The sequence below is a fragment of the Heptranchias perlo genome, chromosome 15, assembly GCF_035084215.1.
Source record: "Heptranchias perlo isolate sHepPer1 chromosome 15, sHepPer1.hap1, whole genome shotgun sequence".
Lineage (NCBI taxonomy): Eukaryota > Metazoa > Chordata > Chondrichthyes > Hexanchiformes > Hexanchidae > Heptranchias > Heptranchias perlo.
The window spans coordinates 58,756,408-58,777,529 of record NC_090339.1 but is presented as its reverse complement, the minus strand read 5'-3'; the positions used below and the strand labels follow the sequence as shown (position 1 = coordinate 58,777,529).

The 21,122-nt window shown below is 44.4% G+C and overlaps 1 protein-coding gene across 5 annotated transcripts in view; it reads left to right on the top strand.

The window, feature by feature from the left end:
* The window catches only part of aff2 (AF4/FMR2 family, member 2), a 384,792-nt gene that overhangs the window by 233,528 nt on the left and 130,142 nt on the right, over positions 1 to 21,122 (top strand). The window lies entirely within an intron of this gene.

The window sequence follows — 21,122 nt, the reverse complement described above, 5'->3', positions numbered from 1 at the left end:
CAAATAGAAATTAGCACAGTGAACCTTATTTTGCAAATGAGCAGAGGATTCCAATCAGCTGGTTGTCAGTCTGAAGGACTACCCCCTATTGTTTCACCATCCTGTTATTCTATCCTTTGAATGCTGCAATTAATTCAGAATCTCTTGCACCCTACCGATCGTTGCTTGTTGTAAACAGGTCCAAATTAGTGTCCTAAACACATCCCAGCCAACCCAGAACAGGTGGGTTTGAGGCTGAAATTAATTTAGAGGCAGCACAAAATTAAGTATAACGCGGATTCCCCTCTGATAATGCAAGTTGGCTTTAAATGTTTCAGTGCCACAGCAATGATACTCCCCGCTGATGTAATGGGTCTCTTGCAGCCAGCTGCAAACCAAAAGTAAACTTGTTCAAGTTCGCTAAGGCCAACAGCCAGGAAGGCCCATTTTTTTTAACTGGGGCCACCCCTGGTCACTGCTCTTATTGAAACTGTGATGTGGAGATGCCGGTGATGGACTGGGGTGGACAAATGTAAGGAATCTTACAACACCAGGTTATAGTCCAACAGTTTTATTTGAAAATCACAAACTTTCGGAGCTTACCTCCTTCGTCAGGTGAGTGAGTGAAGGGATTCTAAAATCGCATAGCATATATTAGGCTGGGAGACGATCACAGCAATCAAAGGTGTCGTTGGTTGTTTCCATGGCTAACCTGTCTGAACACCAACGACACCTTTGATTGCTGTGATCGTCTCCCAGCCTAATATATGATATGCGATTTTAGAACCCTTCACTCACTCACCTGACGAAGGAGGAAAGCTCCGAAAGCTTGTGATTTTCAAATAAAACCGTTGGGCTATAACCTGGTGTTGTAAGATTCCTTACACTTATTGAAACTGGCAAGTTTCTGTTGGTGCCAGCCTTGGCTCAGTGGGTAGCACTCTCGCCTCTGAGCTTACGATGGCTGTGGGTTCAAGCCCCACTCCAGAGACTTGAGCACAAAATCTAGGCTGGCAGTACTGAGGGAGTGCTGCACTGTCGGAGGTACCGCCTCTCGGATGAGAAGTTAAACTGAGGCCCCGTCTGCCCTCTCAGGTGGACATGAAGATCCCATGGCACTATTTTGAAGAAGAGCAGGGGAGTTCTTCCCGGTGTCCTGGCCAATATTTACCCCTCAATCAATATCGCTAAAACAGATTATTTGATCATTTATCTCATTGCTGTTGGTGGGTGATTGGTGAGCGTTCCATCACACTTATTGTGACAAATACCATGGTAGTGAAAATTACATCACACATCTTAGGTAGAAGATATAAAACCCTGGTTAGACCGCACCTGGAGTACTGTGAGCAGTTCTGGGCACCGCACCTTCGGAAGGACATATTGGCCTTGGAGGGAGTGCAGCGTAGGTTTACCAGAATGATACCCAGACTTCAAGGGTTAAGTTACGAGGAGAGATTACACAAATTGGGGTTGTATTCTCTGGAATTTCGAAGGTTAAGGGGTGATCTGATCGAAGTTTATAAGATATTAAGGGGAACAGATAGGGTGGATAGAGAGAAACTATTTCCGCTGGTTGGGGATTCTAGGAGTAGGGGGCACAGTCTAAAAATTAGAGCCAGACCTTTCAGGAGTGAGATTAGAAAATATTTCTACACACAAAGGGTTGTAGAAGTTTGGAACTCTCTTCCGCAAACGCCAATTGATACCAGCTCAATTGCTAAATTTAAATCTGAGATAGATAGCTTTTTGGCAACCAAAGGTATTAAGGGATATGGGCCAAAGGCAGGTACATGGAGTTAGATCACAGATCAGCCATGATCTTATCAAATGGCGGAGCAGGCACGAGGGGCTGAATGGCCTACTCCTGTTCCTATGTTCCTAGAAGTTCAGCAGCGTTTGAACAACAGTCTCACGCCTAAATATATACCGTTTTTTGCCCGCTACCTATATAGACATTGTGAGTCTCTAGTCCTGAAGTTCCAATCATGGGACACTTAACATACAGTCACTCCTCTAAAATCCCCATCTCCGTTTTTTATTGTTTGCAGAAATGTTGCCCCGTTTATTTTAATTGCGACAGCGCCACCGCCAATATGGTGGCGAGAGGACTTTCAGACAAGCAGTCGGGCCCTTTGTGCCCCACCGTGTCATTCCAGGGCCACGCGACCTCTCTTTCCCACTGCAGGACCTAGTCCCCACTTGGAGCACTCCTGCCGGCAGCACGGGGGCCAGGAATCGCGGGGCCCGACTGTCCACCTATCGATTCAAATGGCTGGAAAATCAAGGTCGGCGGGCCGGTGATTAACAGACCAACGTTCCACAGGAGCGCCATTTCTGACTGGGAACATCCCATCGGAGAATCGTGGCGGCCTTTTTATTTTTCTTCAGTTCATTTTTATAAAGTGCTTACCCAGGCCACTGTGCTCGTTGACCTACGTTGGCTCCCGATCCGGCCACGCCTTGATTTTAAAATTCTCATCCTTGTGTTCAGATCCCTCCATGGCCTCGCCCCCTCCCTATCTCTGTAACCTCCTCCAGCCCTACAACCCTCCGAGATCTCTGCGCTCCTCCAATTCTGGCCTCTTGCGTATCCCCGATTTCCTTTGCTCCACCATTGGTGGCCGTGCTTCAGCCATCTAGATCCTAAGCTCTGGAATTCCCTCCCTAAACCTCTCTGCCTCTCTACCCCTCTCTCTCCTCCTTTAAGTCGTTCCTTAAAATCGACCTCTTTGACCAAGCTTTTTTGGACACCTGTCCTAATATCTCCTTATGTGGCTCGGTGTCAAATTTTGTCTGATTTACCGCCTGTGAATCGCCTTGGGACATTTTACTACATCAAAGGCGCTATATAAATACAAGTTGTTGTTGCCTCTTGGCATAGGCTTGGCAGGTTTTGAAAAATGTGGCCTATATTTTTTCTCTTCCCTACAATTTTTCCTGAAAATGCTATGTGGGGAATTTTTGCCGAACATGCTGCCATTCGTGGAAAAATGTGTGGACACCACATTTTTACACATTGCTCTTCTTCGAAATAGTGGCCATGGGATCTTTTACATCCACCTGATATGGCTCATCAGTTTAATGTCTCATCTGACAATGCAGCACTCACTCAGTACTGCACTGGGAATGCCAACCTAGAATTATGTGCTCAAGTCTTTGGAGTGGGACTTAAACCCATAATCTTTTGACTTAAAGGTGAGAGTGCTACATGGCTGACACCAAGTAAATAATCAGTAATACAATCAACAACCCCGTTTATATCAGCAACTGGAGCTGTTAAGAACATAAGAACATAAGAAATAGGAGCAGGAGTAGGTCAATCGGCCCCTCGAGCCTGCTCCGCCATTCAATAAGATCATGGCTGATCTGATCCTAACCTCAAATCTAAATTCATGTCCAATTTCCTGCCCGCTCCCCGTAACCCCTAATTCCCTTTACTTCTAGGAAACTATCTATTTCTGTTTTAAATTTATTTAATGATGTAGCTTCCACAGCTTCCTGGGGCAGCAAATTCCACAGACCTACTACCCTCTGAGTGAAGAAGTTTCTCCTCATCTCAGTTTTGAAAGGGCAGCCCCTTATTCTAAGATTATGCCCCCTAGTTCTAGTTTCACCCATCCTTGGGAACATCCTTACCGCATCCACCCGATCAAGCCCCTTCACAATCTTATATGTTTCAATAAGATCGCCTCTCATTCTTCTGAACTCCAATGAGTAGAGTCCCAATCTACTCAACCTCTCCTCCTATGTCCGCCCCCTCATCCCCGGGATTAACCGAGTGAACCTTCTTTGTACTGCCTCGAGAGCAAGTGTGTCTTTTCTTAAGTATGGACACCAAAACTGTATGCAGTATTCCAGGTGCGGTCTCACCAATACCTTATATAACTGCAGCAATACCTCCCTGTTTTTATATTCTATCCCCCGAGCAATAAAAGCCAACATTCCGTTGGCCTTCTTGATCACCTGCTGCACCTGCATACTAACTTTTTGATCTTCTTGCACTAGGACCCCCAGATCCCTTTGTACTGCAGTACTTTCCAGTTTCTCGCCATTAAGATAATAACTTGCTCTCTGATTTTTCCTGCCAAAGTGCATAACCTCACATTTTCCAATATTGTATTGGATTACTGTTCTGGTGGAATTCGAACTTGCTCCAGCAAATTAAACCTCAGCGATATGAAGTAGAAAGGTACACAAAAGCCAAGTAACAGGAGCAAATTTCCGTGATGTTTCAGTGCGTGTTGGTACTTTCTAGATGCATTGAGTGTAAAACTGGTGTGCGACCACTCTCCATGGAGCCTGATGTTTTTGCATCAATGTAGTTTAATCAGGAGGCTTCACACTGGAGACTTGGAAAATGATCATGGATTAATTGTTGTACAATGTCAGCAGTGTAATTAGGGTCACAACTTATTAATGTAGCTGACTTGCCAAACAGAGACATTATGGGGTGGATTTTCAACAGGCTTCAAGCTGGCATTGCGGATCAACCGCCCGTTACAGAAACTGCCAGATTTTCAGTTCCATCCCAATTTCCTCCACCTCTGCTTCAGACCATCCGCTGCTGAAAAGCTTCATCCGTGCCTTTGTCATCTCCAGAATTGACTATTCCAATGCCCTCCTGGCCGGCCTCCCATCTTCCACCCTCCGTAAACTTCAGCCCCCCCCAAATCTCTGCTGCCCGTATCCTAACTTGCACCAAGTCCCGTTCACCCATCACCCCGTCCTTGCTGACCTACATTAGCTCCCGGTCCCCTGGTGCCTCCAATTTAAAACTCTCATCCTTGTGTTTAAATCCCTTCAAGGCCTTGCCCCTCCCTATCTCTGTAAACTCCTCCAGACCTACAATTATCCCCAAAGATTCCGTTGCTCTGGCACTGGCTTCTTGTGCATCCTCCCCAACTTAACCCCACCGTTGGTGGCCATAACTTCAGATCCTAAGCACCAGCACCCCCTCCCTGAACCTCTCCGCCTCTCCACCTCTCTCTCTTCCTTTAAGGCCCTCCTTGAAACCCACCTCTTTGACCAAGCATTCAGTGAATCATCTTAATATCTCCTCCTTTGGCTCTGCGTCCATTTTTGTCTGATTACGCCTCTGCAAAGCGCCTTGGGACTTTTTTCTGCGCTAAAGGCACTATGTAAATGTAAGTTATTTTATTTTAGAGAATGGCATGTCAGATGCCAATGCAGTTTTCACTTTGAGGATGTGATGCATTTATTTAGTGGAGTCAAACATTAAATAGAACATTAAGTATAACATTAGCATGAAAACCAGAGTGTAATCAGTAATTTCTTATTTCAAACAGAATCACTATACACATGATTACTTGTCTTTTTATAGAGTAAACGGAGCCCAGAATAGCTACGTCGATAGTGAACACAGCGAGCGAGACTGTAACAATAAACTTTGATTTGAATGGCTTTGATAATGAGAATTTTGTTTTTCTGTTGGCTGTTGAGATCATTAAGAACAACAGTTATAAAAACTCCTGCCAGACTTACTTCAGCTGCCACCACCATTGTTCTTCTAATTAGACTGGGCCCTGACTGCTGGGATTGTTAACAGCAATATCTTACTCATAGGTAAAGCTGTTTTTCCATTGCAACATGTGTCATGGGAGAGGAGTCTAGGTGCATCCACTTATTTGTGCCTCCCTCGCTATTTTGGAGTGCTGGTGTCATGACGCCATTGGAAACGGGGTCAAATGGGATTCCCCGCATCTGTGTGGGAGAAAGAACTTGCATTTATATAGTGCATTTCGCCACCTCAGGATGTCCCAAAGTGCTTTACAGCCAAAGAAGTCCTTTTGAAGTGCAGTCACTGTTGTAATGTAGGAGGGTAAATTCAGTGTTGTTTCACTGCTGGCATGAGGCTTCACTCAATGAGAGAGTTGGTCACGGGTTCATTCCCATAGTATTAAGGAAACTATCCCTGACCAGAGCATTTACTGATCCCGGGAATGAACATATTGACCATAGAATCATAGGATGGTTACAGCAGAGAAGGAGGCCATTCGTCCCATCGAGCCCGTGCCGACTCTTTGTAAGAGCATTCCAGTTAGTCCCATTCCCCCAGTTCTTTCCCTGTAGCCCTGCAATTTTTTTCCCTTCAAGTATTTATCCAATTCCTTTTTGAAAGCCACGATTGAATCTGCTTCCACCATCCTATCAGGCAGCGCATTCCAGATCATAACTACTCGCTACATGAATGATCTTGGGAATGAACAGCTGATTTATTGATCCCAGGAATGAACAGAGCATTTACTGATCCTGGGAATTAACAGCTCATTTACTGATCTCAGGAATGAACAGCCCAATCCAGCACGCTATTTGATCCATTAATGAACGGCGTTTATTTCTGGCCCAAGGAATTAATTCCCAAAGATGGTAAATAGAGGGTAGTTTTCAATAAATTGAGCCTGAACCTGCACGTTCCCCTCCAAGTCACACACCATCCTGACTTGGAAATATATCAGCTGTTCCTTCATTATTGCTGGGTCAAAATCCTGGAACTCCCTACCTAACAGCATTGTGGGAGAACCTTTACCACACGGACTGCAGCGGTTCAAGAAGACAGCTCACCACCACCTTCTCAAGGGCAATTAGGGATGGGCAATAAATGCTGGCCTTGCCAGTGACGCCCACATCCCATGAATTAATTTTAAAAAGTCCTTTCATTTTTTAGATGGAATAAAATGCTACAGCCATGTCCATTGTAGCTTCCAAAATACTGCAAATGTATACTAAACAAACTGTAAACACTCAACATTTCCATCGGTACATTTATCCGGCCTACTTGCCGTGGAAACTAAATCTTATGCCTTCTTGTACTTGTATTTTCTTTTAGGCATTCATCTACTTAAAGTAAAGTAATTTTCGGCAAACTCACAATTTAAGTTAAATGCTCATGTCCCACTGCACTTTCAGTGTAATTGCTTGCTTTCACATCTTATATCAGCTGGCATATTTTCTGTCACTTGCGCCATGGCAACGCTGGATGCAAGGGAACTCTGATCTCTGGCGTTTAGGATTGCTATGGTGGTTGGGGGGGATATTTCAACTTTAAAGACCAGAATTCTGGTGCGATCGATCCCAGAGTGATCAACTGCGTAAGCCTGGCACCGATTTTGAAACGGTAAATTATTTGTTTTGGAAAACTTCAATCGGAAGCTCATAGGCCGCCGGCCCCTCTGAGCTACGGCAGGTTTCCGCGAGGCCTACTGCAGCCAACCTCCATCCTTCCTCCTGCCGAATTTCCCAGCGTAGGCCAAGGAGCCTGCCAAAATAATTCAAATGGCCGGAATATTGTCCGGGGTCAGGTACGCAGAGAAGCACTGGGTGCTGCAAGCTGTGGCTCAGTGGTTAGCACACTCTTGCCTCCGAGTCAGAAAGTTGTGAGTTCAAGCCCCAACTCTAGAGACTTAAGCACAAAATCTAGGATGACGCTCCCATGCAGTGCTGAGGGAGTGCTGAACTGTCAGAGGTGCTGCCTTTCCAATATGGCATCAAACCAAGGCCCCATCTGCCCTCTCAGGTGGACATAAAAGATCCCAAGGCGCTATTTAAAGAAGAGCAGTGGAATTGTCCACAGTGTCCTGGCCAACACTTACCATCTCAATTAACATCATTAATAAACATATTGTCTGGTTGTTACCATATTGCTGTTTGTGGGACCTTGCTGTACTCAAATTGGCTGCCTGTTTCCTACATTACATCACTTCAAAAGTACTTCATTGGCTGTGAGAGCGCTTTGGAACGTCCTGTGGTCGTGAAAGGTGCTGTATAAATGTCTTTCTTTCTTCTTTCTCACTGATGTACAGATTGAGATATGAGATGACAATACGCCAAGCCAACTTGTAGCATATGGACGTCCCATTACGCCAAATACATCCCTAGATTCTGCAAAATCAGAAAGCGTGTTGGTTCAGCACCTTCTTTAATACAGTTACAAACCAACATGAAAATTGATCTCCCTTGTTAGTTTTGCTTGGAGCAATATAGATGGCCATTTTATATTTGGACTAAGCTGCACTTCAGTTCCTTGTCTGGTATTGCCTGTGGAACTGAGGAGAAACTGAAGCTGATGGCCCAGAGTGACCTTTGGCACTGGATTAAAATTCCCAGTTGTTTCCATGGTAACAGTATCTAGAAAATTAGATCTTTGAAGAGGCAGGAGGAAACCTAAAACTCTTTGAGCAGCAATGAACTCTGCAAGAGGGTTCTTTTCAATTGGCAATGACATTTCCCTAATTGGAATAATCTGGTTCTTTGCCTGAGAGAGAAGATTTTTTTTTTGCTTTAACCATGATGGGCTTTTTTTAAAGAAAAGAGTAACCGATCGCCCTTGATTAGAAGTAGAGCATACTTTTTGCCATGAATTTTAAATCAGCTTAGGCATGCAGTCTGAAGCACTGATGTACTGACTGAGATATGACATGGCTCTGCGCCAAGCCAAGTATTTGGAGACGAAACTCAGAAGATTGATGCCGCGGGCTAAACTCACAATCACATTGGTACCAGGGTCCAAATGGTGGCTGGCTTTAAATCACAGACTACCCATTACAAGCCCTGTAGGACACTGCACAAAGGACTTTTTTTTAGAAGTACTAGCCTTAACCCCAAGGGGTTATTGCAGCAATTCATTCTGTAGCTCGATCGGGGGCCTGTAGCCATGCAACGATAAACTAACATGCGTCTTTCATAAGGAACGAACTTGGAATATCTTTTAACCTACGCTGGGAGTCGACAAGTTTGAAATGGAGCCCTGTGTGCTGCATGCCATGAGACTGTGGATGAGATTGTTGTCTCTCCTTTCTGTTTGAACGCACTTAAACTCGCACTCTTCAATTTTATGACCCCAAATGCGATCTCCTTCAAAATGAATTCAATTACGCAGGTGAATTATGAGGAGTATTAGGCATTATGACTTAAAAGAGCCACTGCAACATTTCTTAAAGTGGCCCTCAGTGTACAGTTTTGCAACATATTAAGAATAACGTATGACCCTTTTACCTTTAGTAAGATAAATGCTTGAATCGTGGGGAAAATGTAATGAAGTTGCGTTTCTGGTACAGGGCTGGATGTCGGCTCATGCTCGCCATGAATTTACGGCCATTAATTATATTGGACGTAATATCTTGGGGGAGCCACGCACCTGACTTACCATAATGCACTCTCAGGCTGCTGAAACTCAATACCAGGAGAGCAAATTGCTAAAAGTTTGCCTGGCAGTTTTTTTTTAATGCTCCAGTCCGATTTCCTTATTTCATTTATTCTGTTCTTGTCTTTGAATTTTTTTTTCCTCCTTCGTAGTCATTGGGGGGGGGTGCAATTTTAACTTTGAGCGGTGGGTGCAAAACGGGCGATATTGGATTGTCCGCCCATTATATGCCCCGCCCCATTATCCCTTCGATTGATTTCAATGAATAAGAAAATGAGACCTGGTGTATAACAGGTGACCAATTCGCTATGGCCCAAAGTTAACCCCCACCCTCCCCCATCTCTCTTAGTCCAATGCCCATTTTTTCTTGATATCATTTATCATGGGGGGGTGATGGTTGTTTTTTTTGGGTCGCAACTGCAAAATTTTCGGAATTTGCGTTCCCAGTGGGAAGCCTGTACTTTTACGCGCTACCCGGAAATAAAGCCAGCTTGCGGCCGCAACCCAAAATACAACTAATTTCAACTCCCACCTGCCCCCAACCCACCCATTCTTGGAGTTTGAAATCACCCCTCCCCCCGTGTCTTTCTTCTTTCATTGTCCTCTCACGTTCCTTCTCTCTGTTTCCATTTTTTCTCCCAAGTTTGTTTCCCTGCCCGCACCTTTCCCACTTCTAATCACTCCTTGCTGCAAGATCTTTTTTTATTGTAACGCATCATTTTATTTCAAAGGTAGGTTGTCCTTCGGCCTGCCGGGTCTCACACCCGCCTCCCCAGACGTCCGCCACCGTCCTCCTGGCTGTGTGCTCGGGGCTGGGAGTTCTGTGTACCTGCCCCACCAGAACGTAGCGCAAGCTCTGTTCAGAATAGGAACTGAGCAGGCTTAACCTGTGCCTCTGCAGCCCACGGCACTAGGTCTACAGGGAGTCCCGGGGCCCGGCTGCAGAATACACAGGCAAACACGATAAATACAAACCCCATCTACTTCCCCCAGGATGAACTTGAGGTCTCTAGGCCTTCTGGTAGCTGTTCCCTAGTGGTGGCCAGAAGGCCCCAATATTGGCAGTCAGGAGCGCAGAGGCCTGCAGCTGTGCTCCTATTTCCTGCCTAATATTGAGGAAGAGAGGCCCAGCCAGGGGGTGGGCCTGTGCCTGGAGTGCACCTGAGTCATGCAAATGGTACAGGGAAGGAGCCAGGTACCTGTTGGGTGCTGATTGGGCATCCATAAAGGAAAATCACCTCTAGTATCTCAGTGACAGCATTATTAATCTAATTCTTTCATGGCCATTGTTCTACAAGAGCAAATAACTGAAGGAAACTGCCACCAGTGCCGACCCAATGGGCCGAATGGCGCCCCGCCCTGCTGTAATTTCCGTGGCTCTGTGATGTTAATTTACCAAATGAAGCTGACAAGACCGAAGACGCACATCTGTGTTTCATCTTAGAGTGTAAGAGACTGCGAATTCATTTGACATCACAAGGCCCATCAATGCTGCCTCTTCCCTGCACCATTTACAATCTACTTTAGCGGGCTACCTGTTTAATCTTCTGAATGAAAGTTATACAACCAAGAAAAAGTCCAAAGATGTCTTTGTTCGCGCCTCCGCTATTGAATCCTCATCCCCACCCAGCAATACAATAGCTCTTGTGTAATAGGGGGGTACTTGATGATTTCAGTCTATCCTTATGTCTAACCTTCAACTCATATAACAGAGCTGCCTTGCAGACAAAAAAACTGGTGCTTAGCTTCTTCTAACCTTGTGTCAATTAAGTTCATTGAAGGCAAGTGAGTGTAATTAGCCAGGCTCATTCTCCAAATACAGTGAAGAAAACTTACTTACCTCAATTGACGTTGAAGCCACTTTATACGTCAGTGTGGTTTTAGCAGTAATCTGCTTGTAGATTTAATGAATTTCCTACCACCTAACCAATTTCAGGGCTTTCAATGATAACCTGTACTTCAATAACTGCTTATCAAAACATCTTCAATCTAAGATCAGTATATGTAGTTTAAAACCAGGTTGATGACCCAAAAAACACTCATTGGCTGTAAAGCGCTTTGGAATGTCCTGGGGTGATAATGAGCAGATTATCTGTTTTAGTGATGTTGGTGAATGATAAATATTGGCCAGGACACCTGGGAGAACTTCACCGGCTCTTTTTTGAGTAGAGCCATATTTTACAGAACGTGATGTGTAAGGTACCCTAATTCTGCTGGTTCTAATTCGCCGTTTTGAAATGGCATGTAATATTTGCATAGAATTACTTAGAACGTACAGCACAGAAGCCGGCCATTCGGCCCAATGTTTATGCTGCACACGAGCCTAGTCCCACCCTTCTTCATCTAACCCCATGAACAAATCTTCCTACTCCTTTCTCCCTCATGTGTTTATCTAGCTTCCCCTTAAATACATCTGTAAGGAATCTTACAACACCAGGTTATAGTCCAACAAATTTATTTTAAATCCCAACATCGTATAAGATATGCGATTTGAGAACCTTTTCATTCAATCATCTGACGAAGGAGATAATCTCCGAAAGCTTGTGATTTTAAAATAAATTTGTTGGACTATAACCTGGTGTTGTAAGATTCCTTACATTTGTCCACCCCAGTCCATCACCGGCATCTCCACATCTTAAATACATCTGTTCAAGTCGCCTCAACTACTCCTTGTGGTAGCGAGTTCCACATTCTAACCACTCTCTGGGTAAAGAAGTTTCTCCTGAATTCCTTATTGGATTTATTAGTGACTATCTAATATTGATGGCCTCTAGTTTTCGACTCCCCCACAAGTGGAAACATCTTTTCTATGTCTACCCTATCAAATCCTTTCATAATCTTAAAGACCTCTGTCGAGTCACCCTTCAGCCTTCTCTTTTCTAGAGAAAAGAGTCCATTACTTCCACAGACCAGGCACAGTTGTGGGCGAAACTCAATTTATTTAATCTCCTGCGGGGGATGAGTAACCACGAATCAAGTTTCCGTGAAGATAAGAGCCGAGCAAAAATTTTTTGCTAACCCCTAAGGTAATGAAGTGAAAATTCAGGACATGAATCTAACATTACAACTAGTAATATTCGACCCTAATCGGCTGCATTTCACTGGTGACATTTCCATAGTCCCATCAGCACAGGGATCTAATTATGTTCCGTTGATTATTTGATCTTCTATTTGGCAAGCATTAAAAAGACCAACCAAATTAATTCCTAACTGGAGATGAATGTTTCAGAGTGAAGTTGGAGTGCATTTTGATAGGGATTGCAAGAGGATCTGAATAATTGGTTCATAATGAAGGTGGGCAGGACAACCTGCAGACAAGGAGGAGAAACAGTCATTGGACTGAAGGGCTAGACAAGTGATTTCACACTCTTCTTTATAGGGGACCCACTGTAAATATCGATACGCCCATGGAGGCTCCGACTGATCTCACTTTTAAAGGGCAGAGTGAATATTGACACCACTGTGTCAGCCAATGAGTTGGAGGTGGGGCGGGACTTGTAGTTTTCATTCACTCATAAACTACAGCAAACAGTTTATTTACTCATGAATTACAGCAGAGTCTATTCACTCAGCAAACAGAATCTATTTACTCATGAACTACAGCAAACAGAGACTCCGAACTTATGACTGGAACTACAGCAAACAGAATCTATTTACTCAACAAACAGAATCTATTTTCTCATGAACTACAGCAAACAGAATCTATTTACTCATGAACGATAGCAAACAGAGACTCCGAACTTATGACTGGAACTACAGCAAACAAAGTCTCCAGAGTACAGCAGGATTATTTCTCTGCAGTGATAATACAAAAGATGTGTGTAAAATCAATCCCAGTCACTTACAGCAGTGCGGTCTCCAGGCGTGATTGATGGGTTAATTACCCAATCATCTCCGTTCTGGCCAGGACTTGCGGTGTCACTATTTGCAGCCTTTAAAGAGCGATATCAGCGGCCCAAAGTACTGTCATTGCAGATTTTTTTTTTTTTTGCTCGCGAGCAGCAGCAGAAACAATTGGGCTGATTTTAACATTCAGCGGTGGCAGATCATGGCTGATCTTCAACCTCAGCTCCACTTTCCCACCCGATCCCCATATTCTTTGATTCCTTCAGAGTCCAAAAATCTATCGATCTCAGTCTTGAATATACTCAACGACTGAGCATCCACAGCCCTCTGGGGTAGAGAATTCCAAAGATTCACAACCCTCAAAGTGAGGAAATTTCTTCTCATCTAAGTCCTAAATGGCCGACCCCTTATCCTGAGACGATGCCCCCTAGTTCTAGAATCTCCAGCCAGGGAAACAGCCTCTTAGCATCAACCCTGTCAAGCCCTCTCAGAACCTTATATCTTTCAATGAGATCACCTCTTATTCTTCTAAACTCCAGAGAGCATAGGCCCATTCTACTCAATCTCTCCTCGTAGGACAACTCTGCCATCCCAGGAATCAATCTAGTGAATCTTCATTGCACTGCCTCTAAGGCAAGTATATCCTTCCTTAGGTAAGGTGAACAAAACTGTACTCAGTACTCGAGGTATGGTCTCACCAAAGCCCTGCACAATTGCAGCAAGACTTCCTTACTCTTGTACTCCAACCCACTTGCAATAAAAGCTAACATACCATTTGCCTTCCTAATTGCTTGCTGTAGCTGCATGTTAACTTTCTGTGTTTCGAGTACAAGAACACCCAAACCCCTCTGAACACCAACATTTAATAGTTTCTCACCATTTAAAAAATACTCTGTTTTCCTATTCTTCCTACCAAAGTGAATAACCTCACATTTCCCCACATTATACTCCATCTGCCACCTTCTTGCCCACTCACTTAACCTGTCCATATCCCTTTGCGGACTCTTTGTGTCCTCCTCACAGCTTACTTTCCCACCTAGCTTTGTATCATCAGCAAACTGGGATACATTACACTTGGTCTCTTCATCTAAGTCATTAATATAGATTGTAAATAGCTGAGGCCCCAGCACTGATCCCTGTGGCACCCCACTAGTTACAGCCTGCCAACCCGAAAATGACCCATTTATTCCTACTCTCTGTTTTCTATTCGTTATCCAATCCTCTATCCATTCTAATACGTTCATCCCCAACCGCATGAGCCCTTATCTTGTGTAACAACTTTTTGTGTAACATATTATCGAATGCCTTTTGAAAATCCAAGTATACTACATCCACTGATTCCCCTTTATCTACCCTGCTAGCTACATCCTCAAAAAACTCTAATAGATTTGTACTTGTATTCAAAGGTTAAAAGCCTCTGTTCGTGGCCCTGAAAGATGGCAAAACCATTGGCAAGAATATTTGTAAAAGAGGTCATTCTGACTGAACTTCCCCCAGTGACAAACTGCTGTGCTGATATAGTCTTAAAATCCCTCAGAGAAATCAGAGATTGCTCATTTCAAGTACAAAGGTCTGCAAAATGGTATATGTCAAACATTTCACCCTATGTGAACTCTTTGTAACAAGTTATTAACGCATTTTGCACTGTGTTTAAAGTTCGATGTGCCTTCTTCTGTAAGCCACCATTTTAAATTACTGTTGGTGATATTAATGCATGAATGAACCAGGGATGGGGGTCTTCAGTTATGTGGAGAGACTAGAGAAGCTGGGATTGTTCTCCTTCGAGCAGAGAAGGTTAAGTTTAACAGAGGTGTTCAAAACCATGAGGGGTTTTGATAGAGTAAATAATGAGAAACTGCTTCCGTTGGTGGGAGGGTCGTTAACCAGAGGACACAGATTTAAGATAATTGGCAAAAAAACCAGAGGGGAGATGAGGAGAATTTTTTTTTACGCAGCAAGTTGTTATGATCTGGAATGCACTGCCTGAAAGGATGGTGGGAGCAGATTCAATAGTAACTTTCAAAAGGGAATTGTATAAATACTTGAAAAGGAGAAATTTGCAGGGCTATGGGGAAAGAGCAGGTGAATGGGACTAACTGAATAGCACTTTCAAAGAGCCAGCACAGGCACGATGGGCCAAATGGTCTCCTTCTGTGCTGTAAGATTCGATGAACACTGAACTGTTCCTCTGTCCAGTACTCGAATGGAGATATTTGGGTTAATGTCTGCGTTAAATATCGGATAGAGCAGTGTCATATGAATGTATTAGGTGTTCACTAAACACTAACAGTAATTTCTGAGCTATACTCATGTGGAACGTTCAACGGTCTGGTACACTCACGCAGTCCCAAATGTTCCTTTGAAAAATATTTGGATGTATGTTGTCCAAAAAAAACATTAAAATTGACAAAGTGGAAATTTGAAAGGTTTCTTTAAGCACATCTTCGGGTTGCGCCAAATCTCACCCAGTAACTAACTTCTCTATAGTCTGGGCTGCCCTTTTATGTAAAAGAAAAGAAAGAATGACTTGCATTTATAGAGCACCTTTCACGACTCAGGACGTCCCAAAGTGCTTTACAACCAGTGAAGTACTTTTGAAGTGTAGTCACAGTTGTAATGTAGGAAACGCGGCAACTAAATTGCTCACAGGAAGGCCCCACAAACATGTGATAATGACCAGATAATCTATTTGTTTAGTGATGTTGGTTGAGGGATAAATATTGGCCAGGACGCCCCTTGCTCCTCTTCTACTCTCTCAGGTGGACGAGAAAGATCTCATGGCATTATTCGAAGAAGAGCAGAGGAGTTCTCCCTGGTGTCCTGGCCAATATTTATCCCTCAACCAACATCTAAACAGATTATCTGATCATTTATCTTGTTGCTGTTTGTGGGACCTTGCTGTGTGCAAATTGGCTACTGCGTTTCCTGCATTACAACGTGACTACACTTCAGAAGTACTTAATTGGCTGTGAAGCACTTTGGGACGTCCTGAGGTCATGAAAGGCACCGTATATGTGCAATTTCTTTCTACCTTTTCTTCGAAATAATGTCACGGGATCTTTTGTGCCTACCTGAGAGGGCAGACTGGGCCTCGGTTTAATGTCTCACCCAAGAGACGGCACCTCCAATGATGCAGCGCTCCCTCAGTACTGCACTGGGAGTGTCGGCCTAGATTTCGTGCTCAAGTTGAGAGAGTTGTATTCCTGGTCTACTGCTGCTTGCCATAAGCTTTTGTAGTTGATGTGATTTCAAGCCTCCGCAGATCAGCAAGCTGATCTCTGAGGCAGCAATGGTTGCTGTGCCGCCTGACTGATGCAGAGATATGTCAGGGGTTGACAGAACGACAGTGGAGCATCAGCAGAAGGCTCCAGAGGAAGAATTGCGTGCATTCGGTAAGAGGTAAATAAGTGAGACGTCTGAATTTGGAAAAAGATAAACATACACAGTCACTTCAAGTAGTAAATTGACTTAACTCCCAGCTGGTTACAATTCATAGCTAATCACACCTTATATTCAACAACTTTTAAGGATAATATTTATATATTAAATAAAGGGAAGAGTGGATGAAAGGGCTAGAAGTACAGTCAAGTACTTTTCAGTTCTGTATCATAGGTAATTACGAGGGATGCAATGCATTAATACTTTTTAAACAGGAGATTTTTAATGAATTTCTGAACCTCTATAATTGTTATTACAGGAAAGTAAAATAGTAATCTGGACATTTCCACATTTCAGATGGCCTTATATAATTTTTCTGTTCATGGCAGTAATTGTTTATATCATGTTCTGCTGTAGTTCTGAGGGATATCAAGGAGTTTGGGGTTACAGAAATAACTTGCCGAACAATTGGCGCGTTTTATAGCTTTGGGATAACGCTGAATGGGCTCTGGATGGAAAGATGGACACACTGACAGAGTTTATGGAGTAGACTTTCTGGTCTGCGCTGCCTTGTTCGAACACTCGTATTTGGATAATTCCGTAATCCCCCGCCCTCAAAGCAGGGATTGTGGGTCAGGGAATCGGGGCTGCGATATCGTAGCTTTATCTTTAGTCCACACTGTCTGCGAGCAAGACTTCTCCTCAAGGTCACTTTTGACTCAGATGCTGGCTCATTACAACACTGTCTACACTTCAAAAGTACTTCTTTGGTTATAAAGCACTTTGGGACGTCCTGAGGTTATGAAAGGCGCTATGGGTATGCAAGTCTTTCTTTGACAAAAGGTCTTCGACCTGAAACGTTAACTCTGTTTCTTTCTCCATAGATGCTGCCTGACTCGCTGAGCTTCTCCAGCATTTTCTGTTTTTTATTTCTTTCTTTCTCTCAGTGGGGAACAACACCAGTTAGAAAATCTGCCTTTACATAAATTCCCGTTCTTTTTTGCTTTGATCTATTACTTTACCTTCATTGTCGTTCGCTTTTGGTTTTCTTCTTTTGTGACTCTGCTCTTCTGACTCGCACCAAGTCCCTTTCTCCCCTCACCCCCTGTGCTCGCTGACCTACATTGGCTCCTGGTCCAGAAATGCTCGATTTTGTAATTCTCATCCTTGTTTTCAAATCCCTCCATGGCCTCGCCCCCTCCCTGTCTCTGTCACCTCCTCCAGCCCTACAACCCTCCCAGATCTCTGCACTCCTCGAATTCTGGCCTCTAGCGCAAAGGATTGTGAATCTTTGGAATTCTCTACTCCAGAGGGCTGTGGATCCTCAGTCGTTGAGTATATTCAAGACTGAGATCGATAGATTTTTTGAATCTAAAGGAATCAATGGATATGGGGATCGGGCGGGAAAGTGGAGTTGAGGTGAAAGATCAGCCATGATTTTATTGAATGGCAGAACAGGCTCGAGGGGTCGTTTGGCCAACTCCTGCTCCTATGTTCTTATCCCCGATTTTAATCGCTCCACCATTGGCGCCTGTGCCTTCAGCTGTCTAGGCCCTAAGCTCTGGAATTCCCTCCCTAAACCTCTCCATCTCTCTACCTCTCTCTCCTCCTTTAAGACACTCCTTAAAACCTACCTCTTTGACCAAGCATTTGGTCACCTGTCCTAATACCTCCTTATATGGCTCGGGGGGTATCAAATTTAGTTTGATAATCGCTCCTTTGAAACGCCTTGGGACGTTTTACTACGTTAAAGGTGCTATATAAATGCAAGTTATTGTTGTTGTTGAGTTTGGTGCTCTTCACGATAATGAATGAGAGCGGCTCAGAAATAAATCTGCTTTCTTTCAGCAAGCAATCGTGGTGCACTCACGATATCAAACATGCTGCCGTCTGGATCCCATTGCCTATGGGATCCGGACAGCAGCATGAGGTCTCAGTAAGTTCACCACTTAGTACGAGTAAGATGCATGGAGAGTTGGCACTGCCAACCGTATGCCTGAAGTCTAATCTTAGAAGAGTGCACCCTGCCACATCACTGTGACACCATTTGTCTTGTGCAAGTGAGAATGCCTAGATAGTGCCATCTCTACCAATTACGTGCTGCACTTCTAAAAAGGAAAGGACTTGCATTTATATAGCATCTTTCACCACCTCAGGAAATCCCAAAGAGCTTCACAACCAATGAAGTACTTTTGAAGTGTAGTCGCTGTTGTAGGAAATACAACAACTAATTTGCACACAGCAAGGTCCATCAAACAGCAATGTGATAATGACCAGATAATTTATTTTAGTGATGTTAGTTGAGGGATAAATAGTGGCCAGGACACCAGGGATAACTCCCTGCTCTTCTTCGAGTAGTGCCATGGGATCTTTTACATCCGCCTGAGAGGGCAGACGGGGCCTCGGTTTAACGTCTGATCCAAAAGACTGCGCCTCCGACAGTGCAGCGCTCCCTCAGTGCTACACTGGGAGTGTCAGCCTGGATTGTGTGCTCAGGTCTCTGGAGTGGGATTTGAACCCACGACCTCCTGGCTCAGAGGTGAGGGTGTTACCCACTGAGTGAAGGCTGACACTTCCATGGGTAGCTGAGTGAAGGCTGTCCGCCATTGTGGGGCCTGGCTTGAGAGGGAGGCCACGGATCAGACGATAGGGCGGATAAATCGGCTCTCCCAATTCGTGGCGTTTCTGCTTGAAGTTCGGGAGCAGCTGGATTCCAATTCTCCGACCGGTACTCCTGCCATGCGAGATTCTGGGCGGAGTGAGCAGGTTTGGAAAACTTATCCTCTTGGCTTTTTTTTACCCATCTGTTTTGCTATGGATCTCTGGCCAGTTTCACGTTAAGAATTGATTTGATCCCAAATGTGCAAAAAAACACACATTTTACGAGCTAAACAAGAGGACGGCTTTTGAGAGCATTCCCGGTTGTCTGGTATTTTCATTACAAAGGCCAAGTAACAATAAGATATACACTGCGAGCATCTGTAATCTTTGTTTTGTTATTGTTTTTTAAGCTTCTCGGCTGAGTTTACTTCCCCGCTCTGTGCACTTCTAATGATTTTGAACTTCCACCTCCCACGCCCCCCGTCCGAGGTGTCATTGTTTAATTCTCTGTCAGTAAAGTGAGCCGAATATCTGAAAAGACTGGCTAGGTTTGACTCCCAATTAGTGGAGAAGTTCATGTCCTTCATAAAGTGGCAACCCTCCGTGCCCCAGCTGGCATTGGGAACCTACCTTATGGGAAAATAAAGACCCGCACTGCATTGTGCCACAGGATATTGGCACACTGTCTCCATATGGCTGCCAAGGCTGACTTTTAATATTATTTGTCAAGCACTTGTAAATGGAATACTTGCATTAATGCCAGACAACATGATGCCATCTCTCAAACAGCCTCAAAAACAGGCTAAACACTTACAAATGTCTCAGCGTCTATTGACAACATCGTTTAAAAAGGGAATTGGCTACGTATTTGAAGAGGGAGAATATAAAAAGATGTGGAGTTGGTGGAGTTGGGGGGGGAGGGAGGGAGACAGGGATTTAGGGAGTTGATAGCGTCAGTTAAAGACCAGCAAATTGCGATGGGCCGAATGGCCTCCGTCTGTGCTGTAGGTGGAGAAATTCGGCATCTGCCTCCAAATGAGTCGTCTTCCCTTGCCCCCCCCCCCTCCCCCCCCCTGGTATCGGGAGGCCCAAGCCAGACTGGTGGTTCGGGCCTCATTTAAATGCGGCCGTTGGGCTGTGGCTCGCTGGTTCTAGGAGAGGCAGGAAATTGGCCAGCTGTCACGTTGAGTTGGTCGACAGTCAGAGCCTGGGGGGAGTGGTGGGGGGAGTGGGGGGGTAGGGAAGTGATCTGGAAGGGGTGGGGGGGCACCAGACACGGCAGCAGAAGGCCACACTCCTGGGCACACGGAAATAAAAACTAAAAAATATCTCACAGGCCCTTTTTTTGAGCGTCCTCCAACGCTTCCCTTTTAAGGACTGCGGATTAGGCCGCTCAGCGCCTGTTACAACTAGGCCGCAGCTCTGACCATTGGCAACTGAGAATTGCGTTGGGAGGGCCCTAGAACTGGCCTAGCACCCCGATTCGCTTACTCAGGCGGCCTCCTGCCGGTTTCCGGCTCGCCCATTTACAGGCCCTGGTGAAAATCGCATCAGGTGGGCTTTGGGCGTCAATGGGGAAGGCCAAGGTGACCACCATTTTAAACTGTTGCTCTTCCCCCCCCCCCCATTTTTCAGGTGAGGAACATGAGTCAAAAGTCTCCACGTAATTTCTATGATTCTACAAAATAAACCATCAACTTCCCACATGTTTTGTGTAAAAAGAAAAATTGCCTGCTTAATTGAACAGAAAAAAATAATATAGTTTATGACATCCGAGAAGTAAATTGCTGTAACAATGTCTGGACTTTCTGCATATTGGTCTCCCATAATATTTGTGTGGGAATTAATACAAAGCAGGAATTGTACAAAAAAAAAACAGGTGTGCGGCACTTTTATTGAATCCTTCTGACTGACAGTCAAGTTTAGAAGTCCCATGTGAGCTAAGCATTGCTTTAACAAGCAGCAATCAAGTGTTGGACATTGGGCTCACTTAACATCTCATTTTTTGAAAAAGGAAACAGTCTGCAGATATTTGTGTAAGGCTTTTTCTAAGTGGACCTTGGACCTCAGGTTTTTTTCTCTCCCTGGAGCCTGCCCCTAGACTGTTAACTTCGAACGAACTCTTAACTTGAGAAGCCTTCGCAGGAGATTTGCA